This window comes from Aptenodytes forsteri, unplaced genomic scaffold, assembly GCF_000699145.1.
Source record: "Aptenodytes forsteri isolate BGI_AS27 unplaced genomic scaffold, ASM69914v1 Scaffold172, whole genome shotgun sequence".
In the NCBI taxonomy this organism is placed as follows: Eukaryota; Metazoa; Chordata; class Aves; order Sphenisciformes; family Spheniscidae; genus Aptenodytes; species Aptenodytes forsteri.
Window position 1 is genome coordinate 1,899,831 of NW_008795018.1, and position 13,223 is coordinate 1,913,053.

Sequence of the window (13,223 nt, forward strand, 5' to 3'; positions counted from 1 at the left end):
TGATGAAGAGTTATTGGAAGTCTTTCTTTTGTTCATTTCTGAAAGACTGTACTTTGAAAACAGCAACATAAAAACTGAAGAGTTATCTTTTATAAACTAAAAATAAAAAGCCATAGTCAAAAAAACCTAACTATGGTCCTCTTTTGGGAGGGCCTATGAAACTACAATGTTGGGCTAGTGCTCACCCAGCATAACCCTCCTTCACTAGCTTCACCGAAACAATGAAAAATCAGCTTTAAGTCCACGCAAGTTTTCCAGTATAGCTATACTGCTCTAGTTCTTATGCTGTGCCTGTCCTCATGCTCTAATATGTGTTTTGACCTCCTGTGCTGTAGATAGCATTCTTAACTCTTTTACAAAGAGGATGTGAAAAGCTCCAACATTGTGAATTAACATCCTGATTCAGTTAGGTAGTAAACTGTGTACTTAATTGGAAGCAATAGTTATGTTGTAGCAAATGGGATTTCTTGCAAGCACTAAATTAGAAATGTACTTAAATACCTTGCTGAATTTCAGCCTGAGTTTGCATATTGCATTCTTCCTAATAAACAGTGTTGTATTCTATGTCAGGGTGTCACATGCCGTAAGTAACCCAGCGTTACATGTTGTAAACTGAGAAGAGTTGCAAATGAGAAAAAAAACCCCAAACCTTTCTGTACAAAAGGCAGGAAGTCAATTAAGGGCCCCATCAAGTTTTTTATTTTGATCAGAACACAAAATTAAATATAGGTTGCATGGTACATTAGTGTGTCTGTCAAAGACTCTGGCTTTGGCCAGGCAATTAAAGAGGGCAAAATATTCTAAATGAATTTTTAAATAGCTTCTTCCAGTCATTAAGCACAGTTATCACATCCATATATTGTAAATGTAAAACACTGAAGTTCTCAAAAGTCTGTTCTCCACAGTAGTTTTTATTGATGATCCATCTGAGCTTCATTTCCTAACTGAAAACCCTTGTCGGTCAATTTATTCCAACATAACACTATTTGGTTGGGTAGTTATTAATCCTGTAATTGTTCATGGCATGCCAGGAATAATTCAGCTAATTATTACAATATGTCTTACTTTGCCATGCTTCTATATGTCAGAATGGCTTTTGCACATATTGGAAAAAATCAGTTTCCTAATTTAACTGAAGATATAAAAATTGATTATTAATTCACCAAAAAATGGAAAATTACATTTTTTTCTCTGCCCCACACATAATTTCTACTGGTCTGGATACATTTTTGACAAATATTCTGCTGCTAACTTTAATTGATCCATGAATAGCACTATGCAGCAAAACCTAGGAGTGTTGCCCTCACTGAACATTAATTTCAATTATAGGACAACTATAACAGAGCATGCTGGTTCATAGTAGAAAAGGACTTCATTTTTTCCAGTTCATCTTAGATAAAAAAAAATACTGCTGAAAAGGTGAGTTTAAGAGCTCAGTTTTCCTGGCAAAAAGAAAAAGTGTTCTATACGTATGTACACCATTAATTACAGTATGCATACTCTAATGCAGTTAAAATGCATATTTATGCGTAAAATGCACTATATTAAATTCTGTGTTGGTAAATTACCATCAATAAAGTGCAGTTTGTTGATCTTTGTATTTTTCACATTTGACAATGTATCTGATTTCACTGAAGTCAATCTCTAATCTCTCTCTGGCCTAATCAGGATCTTATGGACTGAAATACCTTTTTAGTTCACAATACATGAAAGAAAATTGAAAGCACATTGAGTATCAGAGTATTTGCTGTTTTATAGCTCTCATTAGCACATTTCCATAGTACAAAACAATGTTCTTAAATTGTATTCTGCTGGGGAAAAGAAGATCCCTAGCTCCTAATTAATGAACGACTGTGTGTACACTGACTAGAACAGTATTTTACACAGTGGAGTTCCACGCTGTGATATATCAAAACAAGATAGAATATTTGAAAATGATAACCACATAAAAAGTCAGTAACTTTTATTCTTGTGAGAATCGTCCCAGAACATTGTTCTCACTGTGAATTTCCTCCAGAGAGGATGGCTCACTCAAGGCCTCGTATGTTGTTTACATTCCTCCCAGGGACTTATCCAGAGATGTACAAAACAATTTTGAGAAGCTTCTGAATGGAAATGGATTTTTTTTTTTTAAATATAACTCTGAAGCCAAAGAAAAAATGGTCTGAACGAACAAATAAGCTCAAAATTAGATATCAAAGCCAGTGGAAAGAATCCTGTTATTGTGACAGCTGCTACCTTGACTAATAATGGGGGTTTAATTTGGGAACTCCAGAACTATGGTGATAAATCTGAAAGAGACAGACTCAGTAGTAGAGATTGCAGCAAACTACGCTGCTCTAAGGAAGACATATAACCTACAGAAGCCAGCTGGTTTCAGTGACCAGATATAGTTAACGCATTTTTTGGAGAAATCTGCCAAGTCACCAAACCATTTGAACCTCTTGGCTGAGTAAGTTTTTGAAAAAGCTTTGCAATTCATTTTTGACACATGCAGCCAGAAACTCGAGATGTCTGTGTGGTTTATCTGGACTGTGCAGATCCTCTGATTTTCAAAAATTGGATGGGAACAGGCTTTATTCTAAGATTTTGTTACATTTTAAATTGATGGTTCCAAGTGGTGTCTCACTGGGAACCACTATCATGATATTTTGGTATTTATTGTTAACGGGAACAAATACAGCAAAAAAGCATCAACTCTCAAACAAAACACAACAGAAAAAACAAATGCTAGAAACTACAAAAAAGATTAGGAGCAAAACTCAAGAAATAGAGAGCTGTGAGAGCGGTCTGCCTCTAACTGAACATAATTCTAAATTATACATTTTAAATGCTGTAGTGTCTAGACGCTGTGAATGCTATGGTTAAGTTACTTGTGTCTATTTTCCCTTTCCTACTTGTAATGGGACTACTGCTCAATGCTTACTTTTCCATTTATATAATTCTATTTTTATACTTTTTTTTCTAACTAAGGATATTGTGAACTAGCATAATGTTCAGGGATGAGGAGATGCAGATCTGCAAATGCACATCATCCTCAGCATCATGTAGCATAGGTATTCTTACTCAGTTGAACTTGTAAAGTGAGAAAGCACTCTTAGGAGCACTTCAAAAGGGAGCTGGCTAGAAAACAGTAGAAAGCAATTCCATTCTTCTAGACGTTTTGATACTTTCATCTACTTTTCAGCTCTAAACTAAAAAAAAAGCTTAAATTTGTAAATTTCTCATAAAACAGGCTTTGTGAAGAAAGCAGGCGTTCTTCTGAATTTTTGAACATTAAATAATTTTATGTTGAATATGAAAATACATAGCTTAAAATAATGTTAGAAAGAAATACTGTTAAAAGTAATCATAGAGCAACATAATACAGCAGACAATATAGTGTACAATCATATAATAATGAAACTTACGACTTGCCATAGCAGCAGTTTAATATTTAGTATTTTAAATAATATTGTAAAAATGAAATGAATGCAAAGTTAATGTCTAAATAAAATGGTTAATGAAGCTATCACTTGTTTAGATACAGTAGAAATGAACTCAGAAAGTCAGAAAAAGGTCTGTAAGTTTTCCTATTCATTTATTTTTAAACTATGTTCCCATAAAAGGATTCAGATTGAACAAAACCACATTGTCCTTTGGAAAAGTACTGCTAAAAATGTTTCAATTTCTTTCCTTATGGAGAGCTCATGATGTTTGCAAGTTCAAAGAAAACAGCAGTCAGGTCAAATAAGATGCTTGTTAGAAGTACCTAATCTTATCTCTGCTTCAAATTGATCATGTTTCTTCCATGAAAAATGCTCTATTAGGAAAGCAAATTGAAAAGTAGGAGACAGCCCATCTCATACTTACACTGTGTTTGGCTGGGACTCAGCACCCTTTGGCTTAATCATGCTAAACCAGGGTCTTAAGGCTGTGGCAGCGTGGACATGGGAAATGTTCACAGCTGTAATTTCCATTGCCAACTTCATGCTGTTGCCTACTGCAGCCAGTTCAAATGATTGCTTATGCAGTTACAGAAAAATAACTGTATATCTATTTGCATATAGATTGTATATCTGCCAAAGTGAAAAACTTAAAAAAGACTAGCTATTTCTACTGTGCATATTACGGGAGAATCTTTCATGTAAAATACAGGCCTAAAAATTAGGTGGAGCACTGGTCTATTCTTTGTTTTGCCTTAAACTTTCTCTGTGACCTTGAATAAATGATTTAGGACTCTTTTTTGCATAGAGAAAGTACGTGTGTGTGCAATCGTAACTGTGTGGCTGCTCTAATTGTGCAGAGTTTAAAACATCATGTCCTTCCTTTTCTATTCTTCATACATAAAATAAGGTTAACATCACTCCACCTAATTTGCTTTGTAATAACTAGGATGGCGTTGTGTTGATTCATTAGTTTATCTTTTTGTGCAGTGCTTTGAAAACCGCATAGTTTTTTGACAGTTTTATATAATTATCATCAAAGGCAGGTAATTTTTCTTCCTTGATCTATTCTGCTACATATTTATGCCATTGTTTTTATCATGATATCAGGAAAGCAAATGGAAATTTTTTGTGTATATGGAGTTAATAAGGAACTTTTGGGGTGTTCATGGGGAGGGAGCACTACCCTGCTCCTGGATCAGGCTGCACACCACGGCCTGATTACACGTCTGAACAAGACCTGAGCAGGCGCTGCCTTCTGCCTTCTCCGTACCAGGTTTCTGTGCTATTCTATAAAGAAATATGACCATATGGCATGAAGTAAGCCATGGCAAACTCCAGCAGATGCGTTTATTTCAATGATCAGGGAGCCAACACTCTGAAACACATAATGGAGTGCATCAGCCCCATGGTTTAGATAGAGTTTCTGGATAAAATACTCATACCTACTTGTAGAGGACCCTAGTAGATGGTGGTGAACTGAGACTTTGGAGACATTGATTCTGGATGGCTGAAGTACTCCGAGCAACTCATTTGCTGTCCTTGGGTTTTAACATGTGTAAAATGGATAAATACTAATGCACTTTAAGCAATGAGTAATGAAAACCTCTATCAATTATTATTAATTTTACTGTTATTGTATGTATTATAATTATATAATATATATTATATAATTATAATTCAACTAAATACTGTTGTTATTAATTGAATTCTAGGAGAAGAGAGAGAAATTCTCGGAGCTGGTGGATCTGCTGGAATGCCTGTGCTGATCCTGGAGCCATTAGATGAGTCTCTGTACTGCAAAAGATAAGTAAAACGCATCAAAAACATAGCCTGCCCCATAAAAACTGGGTGGTGTGGGATAGATTCTATTCTTATTCAAACTCAGAAGATTGCACCGGAGACAGTGATATTGCTTGGAAAGGAAGTTCAATGTTAATATGAACAAGTGTGAAAGATTCTGGCCTTTCGTTGTTAGTGCAGTTATTAAAGCATATTTTTCTAACGTGAAAGAAAAATGCAGGTTCTCAGTTAGTGTGCTAGAAATACCTGAACTGCAGTTATCTGTAGCACTTGTACTGGTTTTATCTAACCTGCATTATAAACATTCCCATATTTTTTGTCCCTGAAAAGCTTCAGGCATCAACTGTGTTTGTGACCTAAGTGTAATCTCAAACTTGCTTTCAATTATTTCTAGCCCAAGAGGCCTGGACTATACAAACCTAGTTTGAAAACCTGAAAAACCCCCATGTTTTTATTTTTCCTGTTTTATACAAGTTATACATAAAAGCCATTTCAGGGCAAAACATTTGTCTCTAATATCTGGCAGTCTAGTATTTCAGTTTTTATGTACCAGCCCAGAAGCTTTGTTGAACTTGGAGATTATTGTTGTAATTATTATTTATAGCTTGTATTGTCACAATACCTTGGACAGTCAAGCTCCATTTCTGCTGGGTACTGTACAAGAAAAGCACAAAACAACCCCTCATCAAAGATCCCAAACCCCAGTGTGCTGTGGCCACTTCAGGATACGCTGGTATCTTAATTTTCTTTCCTATTCTATGTGTTACACAGGCATTGAGGATCCTTTGGAATAGAGAGAAGATGCACAGTGATGATAGAGTGCAAGCTTTTAAATAGGTGTAAATTGGTATTTTTATCTGTACAGTGTCTGTCTGTGAAACTTCACTTTATTTTAATTTGATTGGCCTCCTTTTTCAAATGAAACGTTGAGGTTTTCTGTGATATTTTTACTGACTGATGTATAGAATAAGATATATTGTATTTCATAACAGGTTTTTATGCTTGCCAAAATAGATTGTACAAAACCTAACGGTAAACAGAGATAGTTTAGTTCTGTCTTGAAGATAGAGTACTAAGAAATTGGGTCCATCACTGTCATTTTTCTCAGAGATTCCTCTCATCTGTCACAACACAGTAGTTATGAAAAATGAAACCATAAATTCAATTTAGAGGGCAATTTGCAGCTAATCTTTGGAGTAATTCCAGTGTGAATAATGCAGCAATTTGGATGCATGGTCAGTCAATTCTGTCTCTGATTTATTAGGATTTAAGATTTTTTTTTCTTTCATTAATGATAATTACCCAAGAAGAGAAAATAATTTCTCAAAAATTATCTGTCTTCACATCTGTGGTCTTAGTTTTGAAAAAGGTTGTAATGTTGTTTAAACTTATTATTATAGAAGGGGGGAAAAGCTTTTTACAAAAGATATATGAGGTATTTAAATTCTGAACTGTATCTCTTTCCAGCACATGTGTGAACTGATCAGCACTGGTTTATGGCTGCTTTTATATGACTCCCATTAGAGCTAACATTTTGAATATCTCAGCATAAGGACACTGGGATTTGCTATTGATTTTCCACACTTCTTACACCTTGAAGATTGCATTAAAATCCAGCTCAAGCAAGAGTGACATTTTTTGTTCCTGTTTAAAAGTCAAATTTATTATCTGAGACTTCTTCTACTTATTAAATCCCCACTTTCTCTGATACATTATTTATGTATATTATTTCTATATCTTTCCTTCAGTTCTCAAGGTCTTCTCTTGTTTTTAACGGACAGCATCTACAACAGATACATACAACAGATATTATCCATATATTTGTGTCTGTGTGTTGCTAATGGGGGGGGAAGGCCAGAGGGAAAACCAGCTCATTTAACATTGGCTTTGTGCTTTAGTCAAAATTTTTAGACATCTAGAGAAGTAGTTCTCACAAAGTAAGTGCCTTTGAAAACCTCTGGAGGAAGATCTCAAGCTAGATGCCTTGACTTACTATGCCTTCAAAGCCTCCTGGCTCTCTCCAGTGCTGAGGAAGGAATGAGGTACTTCAGGGGTCCTGGCTCTCAAGGCATCTAGAGAGTAGCTGCTAGTTAGAGAGATTGAAGTCTATCCTTGCTCCTCACACCTGACACATGGCCTTCTTCATTAGGTTTGTGTCAGGTATCTCTACTATCACACCATTGCTCTTTGCAGGGAAAGCATTTCATGATTAGGACCAAGGAGAGTGAAGAGGGACTGACATCATGCTCCGGTTAGACCAGGATGCTGCAGAAGGCTTAGCCCATAGACAAGGTTTTTACTTATATATCCTTGTTCCTTCCAACCATGGATTCCTATTTCTACCAAAGCAATCTTTCTTTTTTTGTCTTTGTTAAAATGCTGCAGAGTTAATTTGCCTACTTCAGGGTTCAGAGCAGCAGGCTCTGAGCTACAATGCCAGTCAAAGCTTGAGATGCAATCCACAAATTCGTGCATCCTGGTTTTCCAAAATTAAGGGTGATGATTCCATCCCAAAAGATGAAGAAATACTTTCTTCCCTGACAGTATATCTAAACAAGAGATCATGTATGCCTGGCAAATTTGTTTTGTTGAAGCACTATATTGCATATAAATCAGTAAAACCCGCCAACTGAAACATACTGTCATTCTCCCCATGTTAATAAGTATTTTGAGTATTTAAAATGAGTTATTAAAGTTTCTGCAGCTTTGCTTTTATTTACAATTGTATTTAGCCAATTTTTAGTTGAATTCTGCACCTGACAGAATAGCTTACATGTAAATATGGGAAAAAGGAAGAAAGACAATTACCTGTTTTCACACATTTCCTTAAACTAGACTATGAGCCTTTTAAAACAGGTCTGTAAAACTGTGAACCTGGAAATGGATTTTGACTGCTGAAGAAAGCGTGTGTTTGCCTTCTCTGAGCACGTTATCTTTTTATACCTGTGAGAAGAGTTTAAACTGGATTCACGGGAAATTCACACACTGATAACAATTCTCAAATCATCATACCACGAGACTAGTGTTATTTAAAAAATAAAATATTTATTTTATCTTTTGTTTGAATAAATTCCATGATTTAGTTTTTATTTGCTGAATAGAATGTTCTTTTCTTTCTATCTTTTTTTACAGATTTCTTCATGAATGCCTTTTAGTCTTCTAATCTACCAGTCTTTTTCACTTCCCCTCAACTAAAGGTCAGTCCTATTAACAATTTTCTATGTGAAGATGTTAAAGAAGAGTATTTTGCTCAAGTGGCACAACACTATAGCTTTAAACCTTCACAACTGAAAGATTCTGTGTAGCCTTCTTAATGTTGCAATTATGTTTGATAATAACTTCAGACTGCATCACAACTTCTACCATAATTACAAAAAACATCTTGGTGAAGCAGTGTTTAATTTGTTATTAGTCTGTCTAAGTAGTTTCCCTCAGCATGTCTAATTAAGATATGAAAAAATCATACTTATTTAGTTCCAGTTCTCTGAACATTTCAAATCTTTTCCCAACTGCAGTGAAGTTGATGATCGGTCTGTGAAGTGGGGCCATTTTTGAGATGGAGTCACCTTACCTGTTAACTTCCCGAAACTGTGAGTTGGTTTGTCTGCCTCTAGCTCCCATGCCAAGGACTTCTGATGACCTGTTTTGCCTGCAGTGCTGTTCCACACACCTTGACAAACACATGGTGACTGCACGGCAACCATGCATATGCAATAAACGAAATATAGCCTGGGTACATCAGGCTTGCTGGGAGCGTGCAGTGAACATTCATCCAGCAACTCAGTGGACTTCCTTATAAAGTCCAAAGCTTACTGGTAATAGTGAAATTATATGGAGGGGTATAGGCAGGTGTGATGCTTGTGTAAGAATCTGGTCCTACATCAGTATGTGCCCTCCCCAGCAGGCAGTCACAAATCAGAGTTCAAAGCAGGTTTCAGGACCAAATTCTTCTTGTATTTCAGAACTTGGGAGAGGTCTGAAAACATGACGCACAGGCAGTGTGAAGACTAGTCATCCCAATTTCATAGCTACATGCTACAGAGCTGGCTCACCCAGCACAGCCTTGACCGATCCACTGGGCCACTCCGATGGATGGCAATCTACACAGATTGACCAGCAGTTCCCTTCCACAATACCTCTAGTCTCCAACTAAGCAGAGAGTGGGAGCTGGAAGCAGAGTAACCCTTGCCTTGAAGTCTCAAGGCAGGTAATATATTATACAGCCAATCTCTAAAGATCTGGGCCTTGTGTTAATGTTGTAAGAGAAAATAAATGGGAGGGAAAGGGGGATACCGCACAATGTTTTTCAGCTTAATTTCTCTCCCCAATTTATGTCACCTGCTAGGTTAACTTTTTTCTAGTTGAAAACCTTTTAAAAAAATCCAGCAGGCTCTATGGCAAACCACCTCATAAGAAATCACCGAAGCAGAGGATGAACTGCTTCTTTCAGTTCCCTGCCAGTTCTGTAAGGGCTGAACCAAGTGCAGCATGCAAACTTAGATTTACTGTAACTTTGTGCATTGTGCCGGTTGCTGAATAACCTCAAATTGCTTTAGGCAAATGCTTCTGGGAACATTACTCCTTCGTTCACTTATCAAGGGGTTTAAAGTCTTCATTAGTCAAGGGATAAATAGATCTGTGGAATTAATTTATCAAATTAATACTTGTGTTGTTGGGCTGCATTCTTTCAATCGGTTATCTTAACAATGACTTGAGGTGTGTAGCCTAAGTGAAATTTGTTTACAAAAGGACAAGATTTCTGTAGACACACAGTAGGCTTGAGATGGATTCATAGTGTGCATGAAATTACATGCAAAATTAAATTATGGATGGTAATGTGTGCATGGCATTCTCAGCTGAGTGTCCTTAAGTGTAAAATACAAAATTACATGGGCTATTTTATTCCAAAACACACATAAAGACTGTGTTTTGTACCTAGACATCATCAGCTGACTGATTTTAAGGAACTGGAACAAGTATTTCTATCACTCCCTAATACAAGCTATGCAAATACTTGCACATTAACTGAAAACAATTGTTCAAAACTGAGCATTTCTACTTCACATGAGATGTTGAGATTTTCAATTTTCCCTGAATCTGATTTTTTTATAATCAAAGTTTTCCCCAAAGCAATTTGCAAAGCAAATTGTAATATTTTACAAAATTTCAGTTTAAAATTAAAATTATCTTCAGAAGTATGCTTTTCTTTTTGTATATTTTACTATTTCAAACACACGAAGAGAAATGCATGATATTATGCTATAGTATACAAGGTGGACTTGGAGGGAGGTTTATTTCTCCTACATTTGTGTTGCAGACATCCAAATGAGAGCTAGCCATTTAGAATCCCTTTGGGACTGGCAGAGGGGATTGACACATCCCAAGTGAAGCTAGACAACTTCAGTAAGTCAGATGAATCACGAAGCATCTACCTCACTCTATTGACTCTAAAGGAAATCTAGATAAAATGTATGTATTGTAACTTTTGTAGGTGTCAAAGCAAGGTGAGATAAATTGCCCCTTACATGTCCTACTATGACATCATATAATGACCAAAGTATTTAAGTATAAATGTGAAGTGTAGTTGCTACTTTATATATATGGTGGTACTTGATATATATGGTACATATAAAGCATAAATTCTTATTTCAGACATCCTCTTCAGAGACTTGGAGGATTAAAATAATGGAAGCAGTCAGGTTTATGTTCATCTCATCTAACTTAAAATATCTAACTAGTTTAACTTAATAATTAAGTTAAAAGCTTAATTGCCTCTGTAATCAATGGTGGCAGGCATCTCCAGAGTCACATCGTCAGTTGGCTGAATAATACTCTGGAGGTACCTCTTTTTCTAGTGACTTTAAGGTAGCACAGAATAACAAGGAACATCAGCTGAAATCCCTGCATGTTGGGACCTAGCTTCCTGAAACTCATTTAAGTCCCAGGCATCAATTTAATCATCCAAATTTTCAGGCCTGTCTAAGCTTAAGGCCATGTAAATTTATTAGTTAGCTCTGTACTTAGCTTGAACCTCTCTGGGCACCTAACTCTAGGGACCTATGCACGTTGATACTTGGGAGTTAAGCATTTATTTCCCACCAAAGCTCTTCTGCAAGTCATATTCAGGCATCTAAGCTCTATCTACATCACAAGAGTAACTTGCTAGAGAAATCTGGAGTGTTAGATGTGGTTACCACCAATTTTTGCCTAACTGCTAAGCAGTTAGACCATTCATCATGGAAATAAGAGAGTTGGAAAATAGGATCCTCTTAGCCAGGAGACTGAATCCATATCATTCGTATTGTAGGAAGGTGTATAACCACCTAGGAAGTAACCTTTACAAATATATAAATGCACGCCCTTTGAAATAGAGTCCCTGTGCTGCCAGTAAAGCAAGAGTCAGAGAAAGTGAGCTGGAAGGAGGGACTCTTGCTCTGATCTACTAGTACCCTAAGGTGAAAGAAAAGAGATATAGGCAGATTGGACCAGAGAATGCAATTAATTAATATTTTCTATTGGTTCCTTATATTCATAGTAAAGGTATTGACAACTCTTATAAGCTGATCTGCTGGAGACTCCAGATTTGTAGGAAGAAAGATGTGCTGTAATTAGGGGATCTTCCTCTGCAGACCTTCAGAGGTATTTATTGTTTTTCTGTTGTCTTCATAGAGAATACAGCTTTAAAGAATGCTATTTCTCCCCTGCAATCCTTCCTGCCTATCACCCTAGCCGGCTAAAAGGTCTGTGAAAAAATTTACAAATTAAATTCCCCGCAGATCCCAACTTAGGACTTTCAGTTTGATGCCTAAGGTGGAGCAGGATGAATCTGGGCCGATATACTCACCAGTGCAGAAGGTCTTTCTAAAATTTTGATGTTGGCCAAGAATCATCTTTCTAGGATACTGCAAAAAGCTGCTCCTTAGATTTATAAACAGCCATCTAACTCTAGATCAAAAGTATGAAATTGTTTCATTACAATACAGATTGATCTAGAAAAATAAGATGTTTCCAACAGCATTGGGTAATATCAGTTCATAATAACATTTCTAAAATGAGAACATTTTAATTATATTATTCATATTAAGACACATTAACAGCAATGTAGATTGCCATGTCATATCTATTATGACTGTAAATATGTCCTGTATTTCATGTTGCTGTTTGTATCATGAAATACATGAATAAATTAAAAAAACTGAATTGCCATTAAATTATATTTTATTTCAAAATAAACTTAGAAAAATATTTTAAAGAAATATCCTGAGAAAAGTTCACCAGAAGTCAAAACTGCACTTTTGACATGTCTGTTTGGACACTGGACTATGGAATTCATCTCACCAAAGGTAGATCCTTACATATGACCTAAGCTGACTAGTTCAGATGAGGATGTCTACAGCAGAGGTATCTAGGATGTGGTTCAGCTGCCTAAACAAACTTGTTGTGCCATGTGACATGCTGTAGGGTACCTGTGATAACAGCTGTGGTGGGTTGACCTTGGCTGGACCCAGGTGCCCACCAAGCCGCTCTATCACTCCCCCTTCTCAGCAGGACTAGGGGAGAGAAAATACAACAAAAAGCTCGTGGGTTGAGATAAGGACAGGGAGAGATCACTCACCAATTACTGTCATGGGTAAAACAGACTCAACTTTGAGAAATTAATTTGATTTATTACCAATCAAATCAGAGTAGGGTAATGAGGAATAGAACCAGATCTTAAAACACCTTCCGCCCACCCCTCCCTTCTTCCCAGGCTCAACTTTACTCCTGATTTTCTCTACCTCCTCCCCCCCTGAGCAGCGCAAGGGGACAGGGAATGGGGGTTGCGGTCAGTTCATCATATGTTGTCTCTGCTGCTCCTTCCTCCTCACACTCTTCCCCTGCTCCTAGCCCATGAAGAACATATAAATTCATGAAAGAAATTATGGCAAGCTACATGCATTTAATTTGTAAAAAAAAAAGGAAAGGAAAAAAAAACACAATTTTAAAAATTAAAAA